Source organism: Sus scrofa, chromosome 14 (assembly GCF_054392235.1).
Source record: "Sus scrofa isolate SSC_HxYL_T2T_F1_AM1 chromosome 14, Sscrofa_HxYL_maternal_Yorkshire_Landrace_v2.0, whole genome shotgun sequence".
In the NCBI taxonomy this organism is placed as follows: domain Eukaryota; kingdom Metazoa; phylum Chordata; class Mammalia; order Artiodactyla; family Suidae; genus Sus; species Sus scrofa.
Window position 1 is genome coordinate 117778088 of NC_139396.1, and position 21200 is coordinate 117799287.

The 21200-nt window shown below is 34.3% G+C and overlaps 1 protein-coding gene across 33 annotated transcripts in view; it reads left to right on the forward strand.

The window, feature by feature from the left end:
* PCDH15 (protocadherin related 15) overlaps positions 1–21200 on the forward strand; it is a 1617506-nt gene that overhangs the window by 822005 nt on the left and 774301 nt on the right. For 2 of the 33 annotated variants that reach the window (XR_014827616.1, XM_084996682.1), the window contains exon 5: positions 14139–14202. The exons of the other annotated variants lie outside the window; for them this stretch is intronic. The gene's annotated coding sequence lies outside the window, so the exon portion shown is untranslated. The remainder of the gene's footprint in view (positions 1–14138; positions 14203–21200) is intronic. 33 annotated transcript variants of the gene reach the window in all.

A 21200-nucleotide genomic window follows, 5' to 3' on the forward strand; every position in this document is an offset into this window, starting at 1 on the left:
TGCTCTTGGTATTTCTTTTCAATGTGCTTTTAACTCATATTTGTTTATTATAAAGACATAAAGTTTTTACCACTGTTGCCATTGAATGTAGAGCTGGCATTACTAAGCAAATATAAATTAGATATAAGCACCATTAGTAAAATTGAGAAATTACTGAATATTTACTGCTGGTGATGATGGTTGAGTTGGGAAGAACATTTTGAATTTTTAGGTATCATTTTATTTGCTGCTGGCAATTCTTAAACAATCTTTTATAACCTGACAAAATTTAGATACAAAGTTTTATCTATTGAACAAATATAGGTCTATAATATTTTTACCAATCCAATTGACTTATTTATTTGAACTTTATTCTGAGTACAAAAATATGCAATCTGCATTTAGTGCTGAAAAATAAGTGTAGTATTGATTTAAAATAGCACTAGAAGTATGGTAATTCATTAAAAGAGGATGTTTGAGTTGTCTTCAAAAATTTTTTCAAAGAAATTTAAATTAAAATATTAAAAAATTAAAACGAGGATGGATTATATGACACAGTGAAGTAAATTCTTTATGATTTGATTAATATCAGTGGAAATTGACTCTTAACATTCTTACTACCAAATTTCTGCCCTAATTGCCCTGTATTAAATTGAGGAGACTTTCCTTTTGTTGGCTTGCTAGACTGTTTAGAGAGGAAAAGCTATAGCTATGTTATTAGGTATTTACCATGTCCTTAACTTTTTTTGATCCTATGGATAACATTAACACTGTGAGCTATGTCTCAAATTTACCAATTTTCCAATGTCTCAAATTTTCAAAACTCAGAAGAAAATAATTTTTTAAAAAGTTAAAATAATGCTATTTGCAGCAACATGGATGGACCTAGAGATTATCATACTTAGCAAAGTCAGACAAAGATAAATAACATATGATACTGCTTATACGTGGAATCTAAAAAAAAAAAAAAGCAAATTAACTTGTTTACAAAAAAGAAATATACTCACAAAACAAATTTATGGTTTACCAAAGGGGAAGTCTCAAGGAAAGGGATAAAATACGATTAAAATATACACACTGCTATATATAAAGGACCTACTGTATAGCTCAGGGAACTATACTCAATACCTATGATGGAAGGGATTAAAATATAGACACTGCTACATATAAAGGACCTACTATATAGCACAGGGAACTATACTCAATACCTATGATGGAAGGGAATCGATATATGATGAATCACTTTGCTATAACCTGAAGCTAACACAACCTTTTAAATCAACTATATTTTGATAAAAATTAAAAAAAATTAAAAAGTGAAAATGAATAGTTGTAAAAAGTGATATTTAATAAAATTAGACTTGGGGGAGAACAAGGAAATTCATTTATCCAACTCTATTTTTTTTTTTTTTTTTTTTGGTTTTTAGGGCTGTGCCCACAGCATATGGGGGTCCCCGGGCTAGGGATCCAGTCAGTCGGAGCTATAGCTGCTGGCCTACACCATAGCCGCAGCAATGCAGGATCTGAGCTGGGTCTGCAACCTGCACCACAGCTCACTGCAATGCCAGATACTTAACCCACTGAGGGAGGCCAGGGATTAAACCGGCAACTTCATGGTTCCTAGTCGGATTTGTTTCCACTGCGCCACGACAGGAACTCCAATCCAACTCTATTTTAAATTACCCTCAAATAAAGGAAGACAGAAAAGGGAAGGAAGAAAGGGAGGGAGGGAAGGATGGACATTGCATCTCTGTGGGTAGTAAGAACCTTTATATTATTCATTACTGATGAAAGCACTAACACTTCCTGCTTTCCAACACACACAAGCACACACACACAACTCTCTTAAATGTATTAGCAAACTGAGATCAGATACATTTTACAAAGATAATGTAGGTTTTGTCACTAATCTTTATGTAGTGACAAAACCTACATTCAAACCCGGATCTGTTACTCCAGAGCCCACGTTCTTAACTGTACTGTGCAGGCGAGTTAGTCATTTACTCAAGGAAAACAACCCCCTGAGTAAATGCCTAAGTTTTTACCTTCAAACTCTGCTACTACACTTTTGACTTTCAATTGCACTGGCCTTTGTGACCTTTGCTTAAACGCATAATAAAATTGAATAATAAGCAAAAGTACTTGGAAGGAACTAACTGGCTGATTTCTGATTATATCTGAGAAGAACGTATGAAGCCAATTTGAATAGCTTCCAAAAAACTATGCTGTTAAAATGAGTAAGTGGAGCTCTGCATTTTATAAAAGGGACTGGAGATGCTGTTATATTAAAGTATTTCACATATAAAGTATCAACTTGTGATCAGATCAAAGAATAGATTGAAATTTGGATTCTCCTAATATGCTTTTTAGGATTAATGGGGTGAACTTTTATTATCATTCAGGATCTACCAAGCAGTTTATTTAAAAACAGCTACTTTATACTATATTTCTTCTTAATTCTGAAAGTAACAGTTCTACAAATTGTCACCTGTATCAAATATATGTTTGTATTCATAATACAAAATTCTTACCTTTAGTTTAAATGTCTTCTATAAAAAGTTGTTATTTGAAGAGTCACTGAAACACCTTTACATATGGCAGAAAAACTTTGGTCTGGGAATTAGAAGGCTGGTTTTTATTGGTACATCTAACCAGTCCTTGCTCTCTGCAGCAGTATCAGGGATGTTATGTTTGGTGTGTTTGGGCGTGTGCAGTAGTGTGTGTGTGGTGTGGTTGTGAGTCAAGGTACCCTCCCAGACATAAGAATTTGCTGAGTACTTTTCACCTTATGGAAAATAATGGGTACATGAGATCCCTTGAGTTACACATTTACAAAGAAACAAAAATAGCTGGTGAGAGAGAGAGAGATAAAATTAGAAGGAATGATGTACAAACAAACTCTTGGCTGGGGCAGGGGGTCAATACATCTTATCTTATCTATCTTATCTGTGTAAGCAGGAATAATGGCACGTTGAAAGTAATGAGGACAGCATTTAAAAAGAAAAATACTTCATTTAATGAATGTTTTTCAACCTTGTTCTCAAAAATTACAAACACAAGATAATATTAATGATTTAAAAATAATATTTATATTTAAACATGTGTGGAAAATGTATGTGCCTGCTTATGTCAGAGGTCTCTGGTAGTGTTTTGGCAATTTAAGGCCTTACCAAGCACTATTAAGAATCTTCTGAATAATATCAAGGTCCACCTGAAACCTATTTTTAAGCATACCTTAGAATCAAGGATACAGTGCTTTTTTCTTTTTTTTTCTTATTAGTGCTACACCCAGGGCATATGGAGCTTCCCAGGCTAGGCATCAAATTGGAGCTGTAGCCCCTGGCCTATGCCACAGCCACAGTAATATAGGATCTGAGCCACATCTACAGCCTAAACCACAGCTCTCAGCAGTACAGGATCCTTAACTCACTGAGCGAGGCCAGGGATCAAACCTGCGTCCTCATGGATGCTAATCAGATTTCTTCCCACTGAGTCACAACGGGAAGTCAAAGGAAACAAATCCTATAAGGCATTCCTTTTTTGTCTTTATAATACCTTTTTATTTTAATTCTGTTTACCTTTAGGCTAAGTACCCCAAACATCCTGGGAACATATGGACTCTGGAGCATGATCCCTATCAACTTTTTAAATTTTCTTTTGATAAATATTTGTTAAATAGCATTTTCTATATACTGTGCAAAGTGCTGGGGAGATATCGAGGGGGAAAAAGAGCACTAAAGATTACATTCAGAGTGAAGGGGGTTGATGACCTGGCAATAATCCAATAAATAAAACCTAATTTCACCCTATCAGTAAGAGTTAGAAGGGAGGGTCATGTGGCGGTGGGAAGTGTTTAGCCATTCATTATCATGAAAAGAGCAAATCATTCTATGTTTTTGAATTAACGGAAGATAATTTTCTCAACCCATCCTCTTAATCTAGAGCAGTTTATCTGAACTGAAGAACAGTAGACAACTCAATTATTAAAATTAAAAAAAGAAAAAAGAAAAAGTAACCAGAGTTCTCATCTGGCACAATGGTTTAAGGATCCAGTGTTGTCACTGCAGCAGCCGGGGTTGCTGCTGTAGGTCAGGTTCTGTCCCAGGCCAGGGAATTTCCATATGCTGAGGATATGGTCAAAAAAAAAAAAAAAAAAAAAAAAAAAAACCATAGAGGATTTAAGGATTTTATCTTTAAAAATGGCATAGGTTTCTGTTGATATAGTCTTAGAGTCAATGTAAACTTCTCATTCTCTTAGTTGTTGCATTTGGAAATTACATGACCAGAATATTACCAAATTCCATTTCCTTTTCATTGAAAATGGACTCCTCTCTGGCATGTTGAGTTGTTTGATGATTTTCTGGAAATGCATCTCCAGTCTCAAAGAATTGAATTAACTAAAATCTTCTATTTAATTCTAAAATCCGTGTTTATCCTTCATTGCCTTGGAACATTTCCATCTATTTAGGGCTAAAAATCCCTGGGAACAAAAATCTAAATAGAGATGTTTAATGGATTCTTACAGAAAACATGATAAATCAATTGCTTACTTTACTCATTTATTCATTTTTTAAGTCTTTGGGTGCCTCAAATATAGTTGATACCTCATATAACTTTGTGTAGGGAAGTGTGCAGAAACAGCCTGAGATGGCTATCTCTAGAAAGACCTGCATGCAAGGTTGAGCCCTGGCTAGTATTTGGGAACTTGGATTTTTTGAGAATCCCCATCATTACCAACTGTGTGTGGCTTGTGCTACATAAATTGTACAAAAAAAAAAATAAAAAAATAAAAAAAATAAAAACAACAACAGCAACAACAACAAACATGACTTTGGCTAAATACCTGCTTCCCTTCTGAGAGCCTGGGAATTTTGTATTTGCTAGGCAATCAGTGTTAAATCTCTAATGAGCTTCTCTGATGCACAGAATTTCATACCTGTTGTTACAACTCATTGCTGGAGGAATTACTTGCATCTGTGTGATTCCAATGGGAAAGGGCTTCCAGAAGCTGGCACCTGGTTTCCTCTAGACTTTGTCCCATGGGCCTTTTCCCTTTGCTGATTTTGCTTTGTATCCTTTTACTGTAATAAATCATAGCTATAAATGTGTCTATATACTGAGTTCTACAGGTCTTTCTAGTAAATTAACCTGAGAGTGGTCTTTAGGGGACCCCTGACACTATTTTCACTACAGAAAATAGTGATCTCTAAGATTATAATCTTATTTGTACATGAGATAAATTTACACATGAAAACCTTTTAGATCAGAGGTTCTCAACCAACAATGATTTTGCCCCAAAGGGGATATTTAGCAATGTCTGGAGACATTTTGCATTGTCACAACTAGGAAGAGGGAGTCATCCAGTAGGTAGAGAGAGGTCAGGGATGCTGTTGAACATTTTTCAATGCATAGGGTATTCCGCATTGCGATGGATTATCTGACCCCAAAGATCTATAGTTTTGTACTTAAGAAGCCCTATATAAGAGAACAAGATTATGTTGAATCAAAATTGAAAACGAAGAATGTAGAAAATAAATATACGGCAGAATGCCACAAAGGAGAAATAATGTAATCTGAATTGAAGTTGCTATCAAGCCTAAACTCCTTAGAATGCTTATAAAACTCATGGAGACTTAAATACCCACATCCCTCTCAAAGAGTTTGTATATCTATATAATCCCCAGTGTTTAATAAATAAATTGTTTGAAATATGGAATATTGTTTTCAATAAGAATAGCACCAGAATTCCTTTCATGCAAGATATATAAAAATCCACTGCATATTTTAAATGTATGGTATGTAAACATTATACATATACACAATTGTTATGACTGGAAGTAGACTTGGAATATAGAGTTTCAGATATCTATTATCTCTCCTATAATTCTGGCAGTGGTTCTACAAATTATATGCCTAGTGTTAACAAGAAATGAGCCATTAAATATTACTTTATATTGGTCCTTCACTTCTTCAAATAAATTCTTATATTCTATAGAAATAATAATATAAATGACAATGGCTACATTTTGGGTTAAATAAATAAATGAATATATTTCATTTAAATTTCAACTGTGCCCACAAGCTGAGACTGTTCTCAGTATGTCAATATGGTGAGTTTAGGGAGATATGAAAGTGACGTAAGGTTTCAGTTACTTTTAGTTCATACTTCCAGTTCACACTTCCTGTGTAATAAGCTAACTTGTTACATGACAGGCAAATCTTAATAGTAGAGAACAGAAATGCCTAGGGGCAGCTATGGTTATTCCCAAATAGCTGTTGTTATATACTATATATGAGCATTTTGGGAGAGAGTAAACCAGATTTTATTTTATAATATATATATATTTACATATGAAATTGTGTCAAATTAACCTTGGGCTCCATTCAGCTCATGGGAGAGCAGCATTATGCAAATGTGATGATAGTTCAGGGTGGGTGAATAAAGCATTTTGAAATCAGAACTAGAGTCAAATTCCAGTGATCCTACTTACTGATGGTATAACTTGAAGTAAATTTTTTAACCTTATTGAATCTCATCATTTGTTGAATTTCCTTAATTTGTAAATTGTGGTGTGATTATGAGGGCAAAGTTATACAAACTTGGCATGGAGATCAAAGGAAGTAATTTATTTTATATTTAGCTATTTTTCTTGTGGTGAGCTTTTCCTCTCAAATGGCACACAGGAAAGAAGGAAAGTAATAGAATATATACAACACTTCCTGGCAAAATGAGTTAGATCATTTATTTTTTTGGACACCTGGGAGGGTGAGGACATAGTGTACAATGACATTAGGGTAACAGAAGTTGACAACGACAGAGATGTGTGGCCACCTCCATCACTCTGGTATGTAGATTCCTCACCTCGGTTTAGTGATGTGTTGAAAGAGTCAAAAGGAGGATAGGGACACTTGGTTTCAGAGTCACTGTGTTTAGTAATCAAAAGCAGCACAGTCCTTTCCCTGGCTGGAAATTAAAGACTCCATGAAATAAACCTAGAATTAAGTTTTCTTTCATGTGGTATAGAGCTAACTAGTTTAAGATTTGAAATTTAAACCAAATAGTTAAAATGCTGAAAGCCCAAGTTAAAGCCTAAAATATATTAGAATATGAAATTTGACAGTGAGGGCATGTTTTCAAAATGTTAAAAAGTAATAGCGGCTTAATGGTGAAGTGAAGAGGAGGATTTAGTGAATGCAGGACTATTTATCTCATGGTTCAGAGAAGAGGATATGATGACAACTGTTTCAATCAGTTATATTCCTATTACCTAAAATAATTTCCAACAAAATAGTCCCATTAAAATATCTTCTTTTCTATAACTCTGGCTCACTCAACAGTATTGTGACTTTTTTTTTTTTTTTTTGTCTTTTTGCCTTTTCTAGGGCCGCTCCCGCAGCACATGAAGGTTCCCAGGCTAGGGGTCTAATCGGAGCTGTTACTGCCGGCCTACACCAGAGTGACAGCAAGGAGGGATCTGAGCCGTGTCTGCGACCTACACCACAGCTCAGGGCAACGCCGGATCCTGAACCCACTGAGTGAGGCCAGGGATCGAACCCCAACCTAATGGTTCCTAAGTCAGATTCGTTAACCACTGCGCCACGAAGGGAATTCCAGTATTGTAACTATTGATTAAGCTTCCCAGACATGTGGAAACTGTTAAAGAAATGTGCTAGCTTATATTTGAAACCACTTGGGTCTTCATAGCAGATTGATTTTACATTCTCTTTTTATATACTTGACAGTTTTTAAATCAGTAAGTTCTGCTCCCATTTTTAAACATAATCAGTCCTATATTAACTGATAAAATAAAATTTTCTAAACCTGCCAAGAGCATAGAAATCCCATAGTGTGTGGATACCAGCCAGAAACCTCCTGCCAATCATACTGATTTGAAGTTGAAGGCCAGAACTGGTAGGTGTTGTGACAGCAACATATTCATCCAGCATGTGTCAATAAATCATCCCTACTTAGAGAACTTGTTTAATTACGCTTATGACATATATTATATTCTTGTTGATTCTTTTTGTTTATTTTGTGCAATACTTTTGATTAGATCACTTTCATTCCTTTTTATATTATTTTTTCCACCATGTATATAAAGGATTTGGTTTTTATTTTACCTTTCTTTGAATAGTGTTTCCTATGGTTAAAGGCAATCAGCAATCTAAGTTTCATCTGAGCTCCAATCACATGCAATTTATAAAATCTTAGAAGAACATAGACAGGTACTAAGCAGTAATCAACTTACTTTTAGAAGAACAGTTTGATTTTGTTTGTTTGTTTATTATCTGCCACAGTCATAAGCCCAGTGAGTTGATTTAAATCATAAGCTACTACTGCTTTTGAAATTTTCCCCCTTCTTCTGAAGTACTTACTAACAAAATGAAGAACAAAAAAGTCGATTTGAAAATTAACATAATTTCATCTCACAAAGGAAATTTTATTTGTAAAATTTAGTTAGTGATCAAGTTTCAAAAAAAAGTTTTTTTAGGAATAGGGGCCTTTGCAATTTGTTGGAAACATCCATTCACAGCAGAAATATTTGTAAGCAAAAACAAAATGTTTTTACTGAAGCATGAGATTTTCATTTTCTTCCCTTCATTGAAGAACAGGTGTTTGTATACCTGGATTGTTACTTAGACCTGCCACAAATTTGTTGCTCAGAATTTTATTTATTGTAGTATAGTATTAGATTAATAATTATTGATACAGAATGACATACATGTTTAGGGGATCCTTTACATTTTCTTTAAAATATAAATTCAGATTTTAAATCTTTCTTTTTTAATAACTACCTTCCAGAGCCTCTCTGTTGTCTGTGTTTTTCTTAAGTTTACTGTCTATGGATTTCTGGAATATTTTAGTTTTCTATTTGAATGTTTAACAAATTTTAAGGAAAAGATCCTTTATGATTTTCACATGCTGTAATCACATAACGTTGAAATTCGATAGTTTATGGTTACTGCGTCTAGCTCCTGCATCTAGTTATTTTTTTCTCAAAACTACATGCTCTTTTGTGTGTATATTTTTGTGCATTAGTTATGTATTTCTATTTAACATGTCATCCCAAATATTAGTTATTAAAGCAACAAACATTTAGTATCACAGATTCTGTGGATCAGAAATTCAGGCAATGCTTAACCTAGGTCCTCTCTGTGTGACTACCTCACAAAGCTGTAATCAAGATCTCAGGAAATCTGTAGTTACACCAAGGTTCAATCAGGCAGTGATGGGATCCACATCCCTGGTCTCTCAGTGGTTGTTGGCAGGATTCATTTCATTCCAGCCTATTGGAAGGAGGCCCCAGTCCCAGTTGCTTAGTGACTATTGGCCAGAAGCTTCCCTCACCATCTTGTCACATGAATCTTCTCCACTCAAAAGCTCACAACATGGAAATCAGCTTCCATTCCAAGAAAGAGAGAGCAAGAAAAAAGCCATAGTATTTTGTCATCTAATCTTGGAAACTGTTAATCTGCAGCATGATTAATCTCAAACCCAAACCCACTCTTAAGGGGAGGGGACAGGACATGAATATCAGGAGTATATTCTGAGACACACTTCAGAAACTGAGACACACTTCAGAAACTGCCTACCACAATGTGTGTGTAGTGTTTTATGAAAAGAAAATTTCTTCTCTTGAAGCAATTTGATTTTACTTTCTTTGATTTTAATACACCAAATATTTAGAACCCAACAAATGAGGATAATGACAAATCTTAGCATATAAATTGTCACCTGAAATATTTAGGAATAATATTTAGGGGCCCAGCATAAAATATGTTAAAGATGCTAATTTTGCCTGTATATAATGTTATAAAGGATATATTCACCTCTCCCTCTCCTTTTTTTCTCTCAAATACTAGTGATTTATCATGACTAAAGTATACTTCCTGAAAAATTAAGGATTGTACTTCAGGGTATTAATATGAGTTTATCAAAATATGACTAAACGGTACTGTGGGCATTTTCACAATCTGTAAACTTTTTTCCCTATTGTGTCATCTTTGTGTATTTGCATGGACCTATGTGGCTTTTGAAATAGGGTATTTTGGATAAAATACATGCCATTAATTATAAAGGACTTATATAGCAACCTGTAGGAAAATGGGTTCAAATGCAAGACAACTCATAAATAAACTTTTACATTCTTCCAAATTACTACAACTTCTCTTTATGTATCCAGCATATATATCTCAAATGTAATACTCATCTGAAATCATAGTTTCCTCAAAAGCATGAATAAATAGCCTGACCCCAATCTTACTTGATTGTGTATAAGAATTGAATCATTTACCAGGTTTCCAGAGATTTCCATGGACATGTATCTATACCAAAATCTTTTGTGATTTTTACTTGCAATTTCTGTTTACCATCTGGTTCCAGATTAGAACTTTTAACACTGATACGTAGGTTACCCATTTTTGATTTGTTATACTCATGTAGCTCTTTTCTAAATGCTTCAACTGAGTTGTGGACACCTATCCATCTTTTGCAAATACAGCTAGGGGAAAGCAAGTTTGGGATTTTAAATGAAATTACGCTGAATATTTATGGTAGTGATGAAAATTTTGACACAAAGATGTTTAAAATATGGCACTTCTTAAAGAATGTAAATGCATAATAATCTCTGTAGTTTTTCACTACTGCATAGTGTATAACCAGGAAGGAAGAATCCCTGATCCCAGGATGCCACCCTAACACAGGAGCTGGTGTAACACCCCACTACAAAGTGTCCTTGGAGATGCATCTCCTATCAAGAGAAGAGGCCTTAGAATTCCCATCATGGCTTAATGGTTAATGAATCCAACCAGCATCTGTGAGGATGTAGATTTGATCCCTGGCATCTCTCAGTAGGTTAAGGATCCAGCATTGCAGTGAGCTGTGGTGTAGGTTGCAGATTCAGCTTGGATCCCACATTGCTGTGGCTGTGGTGTAGGCTAGTAGCTACACTCTCATTGGACCCATAGCCTGGTAACCTCCATATGCTGTGGGTGCAGCCCTAAAAAGACCAAAAAAAAAAGAGAGGGAGAGAGAGGAGAGGAGACCTTAAATACAAGTCTTTGAGAAAAGAATGTATTTAGATCTCATCTCAGCATTAGACCAGCCTCCACAGCCCAACAAAGAAATCTGTAGCAGAAATTTACAATCTTTTCAGGAGAAAACCAATGCTCCAGGACTGTGGGCGGATAGCCTTTTTCTACATTTCTCCACATGGCAAGATCGTCAACATTCAGTGCTCAGTATATTGGAATGTTGTATGAGTCTAGTGTATTCAGTTATGAAGAAGGGATCATTCCTTTTAAGCAGGGACTTTTACCTGTGTATCATCTAATGAGTGGTGACAGGCTTCCACACATCCTGTTTTTGTTCTCTGTTCCCAATATCCCTAGTTACCTTCCGAAAAATCACACACACACACACACACACACACACACACGCACACACTCTCTCTCTCTCTCTCTCTAAGGATACGCAATATTAATCATTTTCGGATATTCTAGGTTCCTAATTTGGGAAGTCTCCTGTGTAAAAAAAACTTCTCTCATGATCACAAGGATAAATGCAATGATGAAGGCAGAGTGTTAGAATCTTAGTTTCTTTCTAGAAAGATCCAGTGACTTCATAAAAGATAATTTTAAGTGAAATAGGCTTGAAATAGGTGGCCTTATCTATCCTGCTACATATATTCAGATTGATTTTAGCAAAAGTTATGATGAAAGTAAAGATTCATTTAGCATCCATCACCTTAAATCTCATGGTTTGTGGTAGGCAGAGTAATGGGATCCCAGAGATGCTAATGTCCTTTTCCCCCAAATCTCTGGTTATATTAAGAGGAAGTAGAAATTCAGGTTGTTAATCAGATTACTTTGAGATAGGGAAATTATTCTAGATTATCAAGACAGGCCCAGTATAATCACAAAGTTCCTAAAAAGTGGAAGAGGGGATGAAGAATTCAGTGCCAGAGAAACACATATTGAAAAAAGACTCAACTACCCTTTGCTGGTTTTCAAGACACAAGGAGGGGCACAAACCGGGAGGATGGCCAGCCTCTAGAAGATAAAAAGAAAAGGGAATAATTCTCCCCTCATGTCTAACAGAAGGAGCACAGCCCTGCCAAAAGTTTTTAGCTCAGTGAGACATATTTTTAGTTCTTACCTCCAGACTGTAAGATGATAAATGTGTGCTGTTTTAAGCCCCCAGTTTTGTAGTACTCATTACAGCAGCAATGTGAAACTAATAGATAATTTTTCCTATTTCTCATCCACCAATGATTGTATCTCCTCCAATACTTAAGGCTCCTCTTTCAGTTTCTATATGACCTTGACCGTGTGACCTTCTCTGTTAATGGGGATGTTAATAATCTCATGACACTGTGAAGAATATGTGATATAGTATTTGGAAGTATTTTTTTTTTTAGTAAATAATGCGAAAATATACAATCCTATTTAACCTCTCTCTTTTATCCTTTTCATCATGTTACTTAAAGCCAAATGTCACCTACCTATGATGGTGGCACTTTAATTCTGGATCTCTTTTCATGAAGTGATGTGGGCGTCTAGCCTACGTTAGGACAGGTAGAATTTTAAGGTATCAGTTACCACATAAAACAAAACAAAACAAAAGCAACAACAAAAAACATAAAAACTAAATTAGAACATGTGGCATCATTACCATTATTTTGGCCAGGTTATTAATTTTATAGACATTATTGTCAGGTGTATCTTTTTAGAAACTATTTACTTCCATATCCCTGCTTACCTCCTCACCACATTATAATCTGTTCTAACACAGCAGCCAAAGTGATCCTTTTAAAAGCCTATGTCAAACCACATCATTTTTCTGCTCAAAATCCTCAGTGACTCTGCAGCTTATTCTGAATAAAAGCCAGATTCCTTTAATGCCCTATGGGTGCTACATGGTTTGACCTCTTAACTCTCTAGAATAAAAGTCTCCACTTCTGTCACTCGGCTCAAGTCACAGGGTCTTTATAATGTTCCTGAAAGGTGTGACACCCACTCCCTTCTTAGGACACTTGTAATATTCTCACTACCCAGGATGCTTCTCCCTTATTATCCATTTGTTTAGACCCTCCCCCTTTGTTTTTCCAAGAGGCCTACTCTGTACCCTCTATTTAATATTGTAATCTACCTTTCTGGGCTCTTTAAACATTTCCCCTTAGTTTTCTCTGTAACTGATCACCTTCTAACACACTATTCACTTATTTATTTGGCTTTGTGATTCCCTATACTGGAATATAAATACCATTGTGGTAGTTTGTAAGTCTCATTTGTTCATTACTGTGTCTTATTAGCAACAAGAAAGATGCCTAGCACATGATTTCTGCTCAGTAATATTTTTTAATTAACCTTTAATTACTTATTTGACATAGATTCAAGATTTTAAACACATCAGTTTCAAAGTTGAGAAAAAAATCTTAGATGTCATCAAATTTGTTCCTTTGACTTCACAGATGGAATAAATGGGGCCCAGAGAGATCACACAGTTATTTTTGCCAAGTAGAATTAGAAAGCTTGCCCTGGTTTTCTTATCTATTTAACAAAGCTGAGTAAGAGTCATTTACAGAAGTTTGTACTTATAGTAGTAGCAGCTTAAAACTCCTTCCAATCTTAAACATTTAGAAATGCCTATTGTGTTCATTGTATATTTTTTCCTCTTAATGGGATTGTTCGCTTCTAACATGACATTCACTCTTATCTTTCCATTACACTTTCTTAACACTTATTTATTCAGTATTTTAATAATTAGGACTTGGAGTTCCCATAGTGGCTCAGTGTTTAACGAATCTGACTAGGAACCATGAGGTTGCAGGTTTGATCCCTGGCCTCGCTCAGTGGGTTAAGGATTTGGCGTTGCCGTGAGCTGTGGCGTAGTTGCAGATGTGGTTCATATCCTGCGTTGCTGTGGCTCTGGTGTAGACTGGCGGCTACAGCTCCGATTGGACCCCTAGCCTGGGAACCTCCATATGCTGCGGGTGCAGCCCTAGAAAAGACAAAAAATAAAATAAAAATTAGGACTTAAAAAATACTCCTGTGTTACAGAGTGTTTCAAAGATGGATTACAGCTTCATGAGGCATACTACTAAATCATGTCTCTCTTATGTGCCAGCTAAGACCCTTTTTGTCTCACTTGTCTCTAGGGCAGATGCCCACCGGACACCTCTGGGTAGTCTCTGACCAGTTTCACAGGTGAAGCCCTGAAAGGTATTACTGTGCTTCTCTCATCTCCACCTCTGGGGATTCAGTGTTGCCACAGAGGCGTGTGATGCTTTGGGACCCTCTTAACACCCATATGTATGCAGTTCAGTTGCAGAGGAGTCAGTGCTCCATTGGATAAACGTTTGATCAGTGGGAAAGAGGAGCTGGCTTGTGATTTTGTAATCTTAAAAAGAATTTATTTAACCTCTTTGAACATAGTCCTTCAAAACTGAGCAAGCCACTTCCGTGACACCAGTGGTGTGTGTGGGTGCGTGTGTATACATATGTGAAATATGTTGTAATCAGCTTCCAAAAGCTTCTTTCTAGAAAATAATGCTAATGGATATAGATCATTTGAAGTTTCTGACTGATGAAACAGAGTTACAGCGTTGACTCTGAAATGTGAATTATGTCCTCTACTAAATTAGGTGTTAACATCATTAATCAAGAAGACAAGTGGCCATACTTTGGTGAAAAAATGCAGTGATGTCTTTGCATGTTTCCATGCTACAGAGCTGTCCCCAATGTGCCAATATCCAAGATTACTGTAACTTTTATAGGCTCAAGGGAGATAATCTTAAAATGAAGTTTAACTTGAGGAAGGTCAAGGCCTGATGTTCAGGGAGCATTGTTCTGAATTTCTGTTTATTTCTGTTACAATAATCAATTGAATATTCAGCACTTCAAACAGAATTTGAAAAAGGAAAGAAAAAAAATAAGCAAACTGAACAGCTGGTAAGTCAGATAAGCCCTATAATGAACTCCAATCAAATTGGACTGATTGCCACTCTTATATCTTTTACTAGCTGACAAACCCAAATCAAGAATTGATTTTAATGAATCTGAGATCTGATGAATGAATCACTTTTCTTAGAGGTACGAGTAGATTTTCTTAATTAAATATGCTCAGAAAAAAATTTTAGGTATATTCTTAAGAGATGGCTGCATTGCTATCTTGATTCTCATTTGTTCTACATTTGAGGAAGAATACAACGTCAGGTTACTGTTTAATTTTACGTTTTGTCTCATTAATCTTTTTTTATAAAGTTATTTAGCATTAAAGTGAATGTCACATTCTAATTTGAATGAAGATTACCTCATAGACTTTCAAAAATTGTTTTGAATTTTAAAGTTTGAATCTAAGTTGGAAGAATGGATAATTTGTGAGTAAAAAATCTCAGGAGAACTTTCAGTCCATGTTATTTAAACTGAACCATTTGAATATTTTAATGAAAAGAGGTAAAAGAATCAGAATGGCTGCCCAAAACAAGGTTTAAACACTACAAGTAGGTACATAAATCCATTAACTATGTTAAACATTGTCTTGAAGTTCATACATTCTCTCGAAATCAGATCTGGGATTTTTTTAATTTCATTTCTTATATTGTGTTCCTCTTAACTTCCCTTTGCCAAAGTCTCCATTAATTTAGAGTATTGTGGTGAAGAAAACTAGGGGTGGATGGGACAGTAATAATTTTATAGGATGTTTAAGTTGTCATGGATAAGCTATATTTCACATTATATCTTTGGGAATAAGGTAAGAATGGTAGTACATTGCTAGTTTATTTTATTTATCCAAAGTCTTTACCATTGTTCCCACCCCACCCAACATATATACTCCATACTCCTGGGATTTCAATCAATCAGTATATTTAAATAATTTTTTTCCTCAAACTGTCAATGATTCCATGACTATGGATGGGAGAATGTTGATGTCGTTTTATAACAGATACTCCCGTAAAGTAAAACCAGATAACTTCATAGTATGAAGATCAGAAGAAACAGTGAATAAAATTTTTTGATTTTCCCCAAATCAGGTGATAGTAACATGTACACCTAATAAAGGTCCAGATAACATCTGGGTGGCTTTTATGGGTTTGTTTCAATGTCAGTTGCTTTAATCATGTCATTTCACACAATCTCTGCCTTGGTTCTTTATGATATGTGTTATTTTACAGATTGTATTATTGAATATCAGAAAGGTAAGTTCAGTGACTCACTCAAGGCTATCAGAACTAGTTTAAAAGCTAAGTCCATCTGAAAACCATATGCATTCTTTTCATGATGCAACAAAATTCAGAGTATGGGAATTATACATAACATTCTTCATGTCTTTGAAAAGTAGTATTTGTCAATACACATGGCTGTCAATAGTGCTATTTTTAATTTAATTCATTTTTCTACCTTTCACATTTTTCTTTTTTAGTGTGATTTAGTTCTCTTGAACATTTTCTGAGCATTTCCCCCCAGAAGAATATAGGGGACCTGAATATAGGGGATAGATATGTAATGCTATCACATTGTGGTTTTATTTCACATTTCCTTAGTGACTATTGCTACAAGAAGGCTGCAAAGAATCATTGTTTATCCATATGAAAGACTATTTTTTTCTTGTAGATTTTCCTACACCCAAGACATATAGATTTTAACAAAAAAATTCCTATAAGGAGGTAGTGTAACATATCAGATACATTTTAATAGTCAGTTACATTATATGTAATTTATATGTAACAAACAGTTATTCTTAGATGTACATTTAGATGTGTAGTTCTTTTAAGTTGTTTTTAATTTTCATGCAGTGAAATTCATATTTTTGTTTTTAATTTTCATGCAGTGAAATTCATAGTTTTAGACCTACCACCACAATAAAGATAGTGAAATAATCCCAGTGCTCCAAAGAAACTATTCCATGCATCTGCTTTGTAGCAAAACTCTCTTCCCTCATGTTTTTTCCTATTCTTGAGTGCTATATAAATGGAATCAGACAGTATGCAGCATTTTGAGTCTGACTTCTTTTACTTAGGATAATGCATTTGATATTTATCCATGTGGATAGTGTATGTTAATACACTATTAAATTTATTACCAAATAATACTTAATTGTAAGGATTACCATAGTTCATTTACCTGTTTACCAGGTGAAGGGCTTTTTAATTATTTCATTTTCCCCATTATGGATAAGGGCATTATAGGTACTTGCTTACAGAGTTCTGAATTAAGTTTGTATTTATTTGTACAATACTTATAAATAGGGATGCAAGGTCATTTTGTAATTAAATAATTACATGTAAGAAACTGCTGAACTCCTTTGCAAAGATTTCCACCAGCAGTGCATAAGTGTCAGTTGCTCTGCATCCTCAACAGCATTTAAGGGTGGTTTGTTCTTTGTTTTTAAATTTTACCTGTTTTAATAGATATGTAACGCTACCACATGGTAGTTTTATTTCGCATTCCCTTAGTGACTATCATTGTTGAACACCTCATTTGCTTAATTGTCATTTATATTTATTCTTTGGTGAAATGTCTGACTATGCCTGAATTTCTTTTTCTCTTGTTATTGAGTTATGATAGCTTTATACGTATTCTGAATGCAAGTACTTTGTCAGATTAGTGATTGGCAAATATTTTCTGCCACTATGTGACCTTTTCTTCACTTTTTAAATAATTTCTTTTACAGAGCATTTGATTTTTTTGTGTCTTTTTTTTTCATGTTTTTTTCTTTTGATGTATATCTATGAAATCTTTACTCATTCCTTAATCACAGGTTTTCTTTAATGTTTCTTCTAAATATTTTTATAGTTTTACATTTTACATTTGAGACTAGGGTTCATTTAAATTTAAATTTTGTATAAATGAGTAGTATATATCACGGTTTTTTTCTTTTTTGCATAAGGATGTCCAGTTTTTCTGGCACCATTTACTGAAAATTAATGATTTCCCCTATTAATTGACTTTAAATCATCTTAAAAAATATTTTTGTCAGTCTATTTCTGTGCTATCCATTCTGTTGTTTCCCTATCCCTTTGACAACAAAAACTGTCCTGATTACTGTAAATTTATAATGTCTTAAAATCAGATATTGTAAGGCCTTGAAATATATCCTTTTTCAAAATGTTTTGGTTAGTCTTTTTCCTTTCTGAGGACTCAATTAAGAATGTATAGAACATATAGATTAATTTAGGAAGAACTGATATCTTAATTATGAGTCTTTTAGTCCATAAACACAGTGTGTGTGTGTGTGTGTGTGTGTGTATTATTATTAAGCCTTCTCCTGTTTTGTTTCTTTGTGTTTAAGCCTATTATTTAAGCCTTCTTCTGTTTTGTTTCTTTGTGTTTTTTCTTTTTCAGCATATATGTCATGTATATACCTTGTTAGATTTAAACCTAAGTAATCCTTTTTTTTTTTGTCTTTGTATGTCCCTACCTGTGACATATGGAATATGTAAGTTCCCAGGCTAGGGTCAAATTGGAGCTGTAGCCCCTGGCCACAACAACGTGCACAACAGCCACAACAATGTGCAGGATCCAAGCAGTGTCTGGGACCTATACCACAGCTTATGGCAACTCACTGAGGGAGTGAGGCCAGTGTTCTCACTCAGGTTCTCATGGATACTAGTTGGGTTCGTTTCTTCTGAGCCATGACAGGAACTCCCATTTTTGTTGATTTTGTACATTAGATAATTTAAAATTTTTGATTTATAGACATTAATTGCTAATATACAGAAATACAGTTGAATTTTGCATATTGTCCTTATTTCCTATGACTTATTACATGCTTTTATTATTCTAGGAGATTTTTTAAAAATTTTATTTATTTTTGTACATTCCATGTGATTTCTTTAGAGTCATGTCCTCTTTGAAAAGAGAGAAATTTATAAGTTTCTTTCTGACTTGGGAATATTTCATTGATTTCTCCTGCCTTATTTTACTTGTTGGACTTCCAATACAGTGCTGGGTAGTAGTGGTGAAAAGAGACATTCTTGCTTTTTCATTATGTTATTAGCTGTAAGATTTTATAGGTGACCTCTGTCAGGCTAAGGAAGTATCTTTGCTGAAAGTTTTTACCGTAAATGAATGTTGAATTCTATCCAATGCTTTTGTGTAGATCTATTGTTTTTTTCTTATACTGATAATATCAATAATGACATAGACTGAAATTTTGATGTTAAAACAAGCTCCATTACTAGAATTAACACCTCCTGGCTCTGATATATTATGCTTTTGATATGTTGCTAGGCTCAGTTGTCTAATATTTTGTTAAGAAATTTTGTATCTTTGTTTATGAGGAATGTTGATTTAATGTTTTCTTTTTTCATAAAGTCTTAGACTTTATTTCAGGACAACACTAGCCTTATGAAATTAATTGGGAGGTGTTTCTTCCTCTTCACTTTTCTAGAAGAGTTTGTAGAAATTGTTATTTCTTCTTTAAATGTTTGGTAGAATTCCCCTTAATTAATCCATCCAGACTCAAATTTTATATGTTGGAAGTTTTTTGGACTCTAAATTTAATTTCTTGACTATCTTAGGTTATTTTTTTTTCTTGAGTCAGTTTGGGGTAGTTTTGTGTTTTTCAAGAAATTGGTCTATTTATTTATTTAAAAATTTTCTTTTAATTTTTCAGCCTCACCCATGGCATATAGAAGTTCCCAGGCCAAGGACTGAATCTGAGCAACAGCTACAACCTAAGCCATAGCTACAGTAATGCTGGGTTCTTAACTCACTGCACCACAGTGAGAAACTCCAAGGAATTGCTCTATATTATATTTTTGTTGAATTTATGAATGTAGAGGTTTTTCTTACTATTTCTTTATCATGCTTTTAATATTTCTTGGTTCTCTCATTATATCTTCCCTTTCATTCTAGTATTTACCCCTCTCTCTTGTCAGTCTGGCTGGAGGTTAATCATTTTTATTAATTTAATATGCCCCATATCATTTAGCTAGATTTCAACTGATAGGAATTTGAACTTTTTGTCTGCTTCTTAATCCATGCTGTCTATGGTATACTGCTGTTTTATTTTAAATATAAATTCTGAAACTCATACTGTAGCATTTTCTCTTATCTACTTTTCTATCAATTTCTATAGCTATTCACTATATTCAAACACACACCTATGTATTATCACCTACATGGTGATAATATTATAACAATAATGAGATTGATTTTGAGGCATGGCCTGCAGAATCAAGCTCATTATTTTATAAGCAAATATGCTAATCTCCTTTTGAATAAATGCTTATCTACAATGATACTTATTTTCTTTGGAGATTAAACTAAATTTTGTAGTATTTGCTTTCTTATTAGGTATTTATGAACTTGTCCATTTTTTTTTCTCTCTCTCTTAGAAAGAGAGGTAAAAGGCTTGTAATACTGCCATTCACCTCTTCCCCTGGAAAAAAAATAAAAAAGAATTTAAAGAGTTCAAACTAGAAGGCTCTTCTTGGGCAAGTACTTTTTTAAAAGGAAGAGTGATGCCCTGAGGTCTGCATGATTGTATTTATTCCTGTTGCCTACATGAATTCAGACAGATTTCTGTTTAAATCTCCTTTAGTTCACATGCCGACCTCTGACAACCAAGTCAGTGCATATCAGCAGTATTTGTTACTAACAGTGAATTCTGACATGCATCTCCTCCAATGAAAACAGTTGTCCCAGTATTCTAAGCTAACCTTTTGTGTTCATCTTTTCTGTTAACTATTGCTAAGCTCAGACACTCACATGGGTGCTATTATTTCCTCTTTCTCAGTTTTATCTTGAGAATTCTCTTTTGTGCTTAAAAAAAAATCTATAAAAAAGTAAAATTGTCAAGTTCCTAAATAAGTTCTTAACATAGAGTAAAGTACAAGCTTTAGACTATTTCTTTATAAACAGAACAGCTGCATTGCCTTCTTAATCATATTTCTCCTTACATCAGAGAAATGAGCAGCTAAAGTACAACTTTGAATCAATCAAACTTAAATCTGTTGCTTTCTCATAGTCTGTTTAGCTCATCCTTTTATACATTGTCTCAGAACACAGACATTCCCTTCCAAGTTTTTCATCTTAGAAATGCCTTACACTGCTATTATTTAAATACATGTTTGTAAATAAGTAATCTTCATTTATAAGTGTTTTTATTAGTCATCATCAAAGTAGTAGTATCACTAAAATCTGTTTTACAAAATGACTCATGAACTCCAAGAGCCTGGGATATTCTGCAACTTAATATTATGTGACTTATTTTG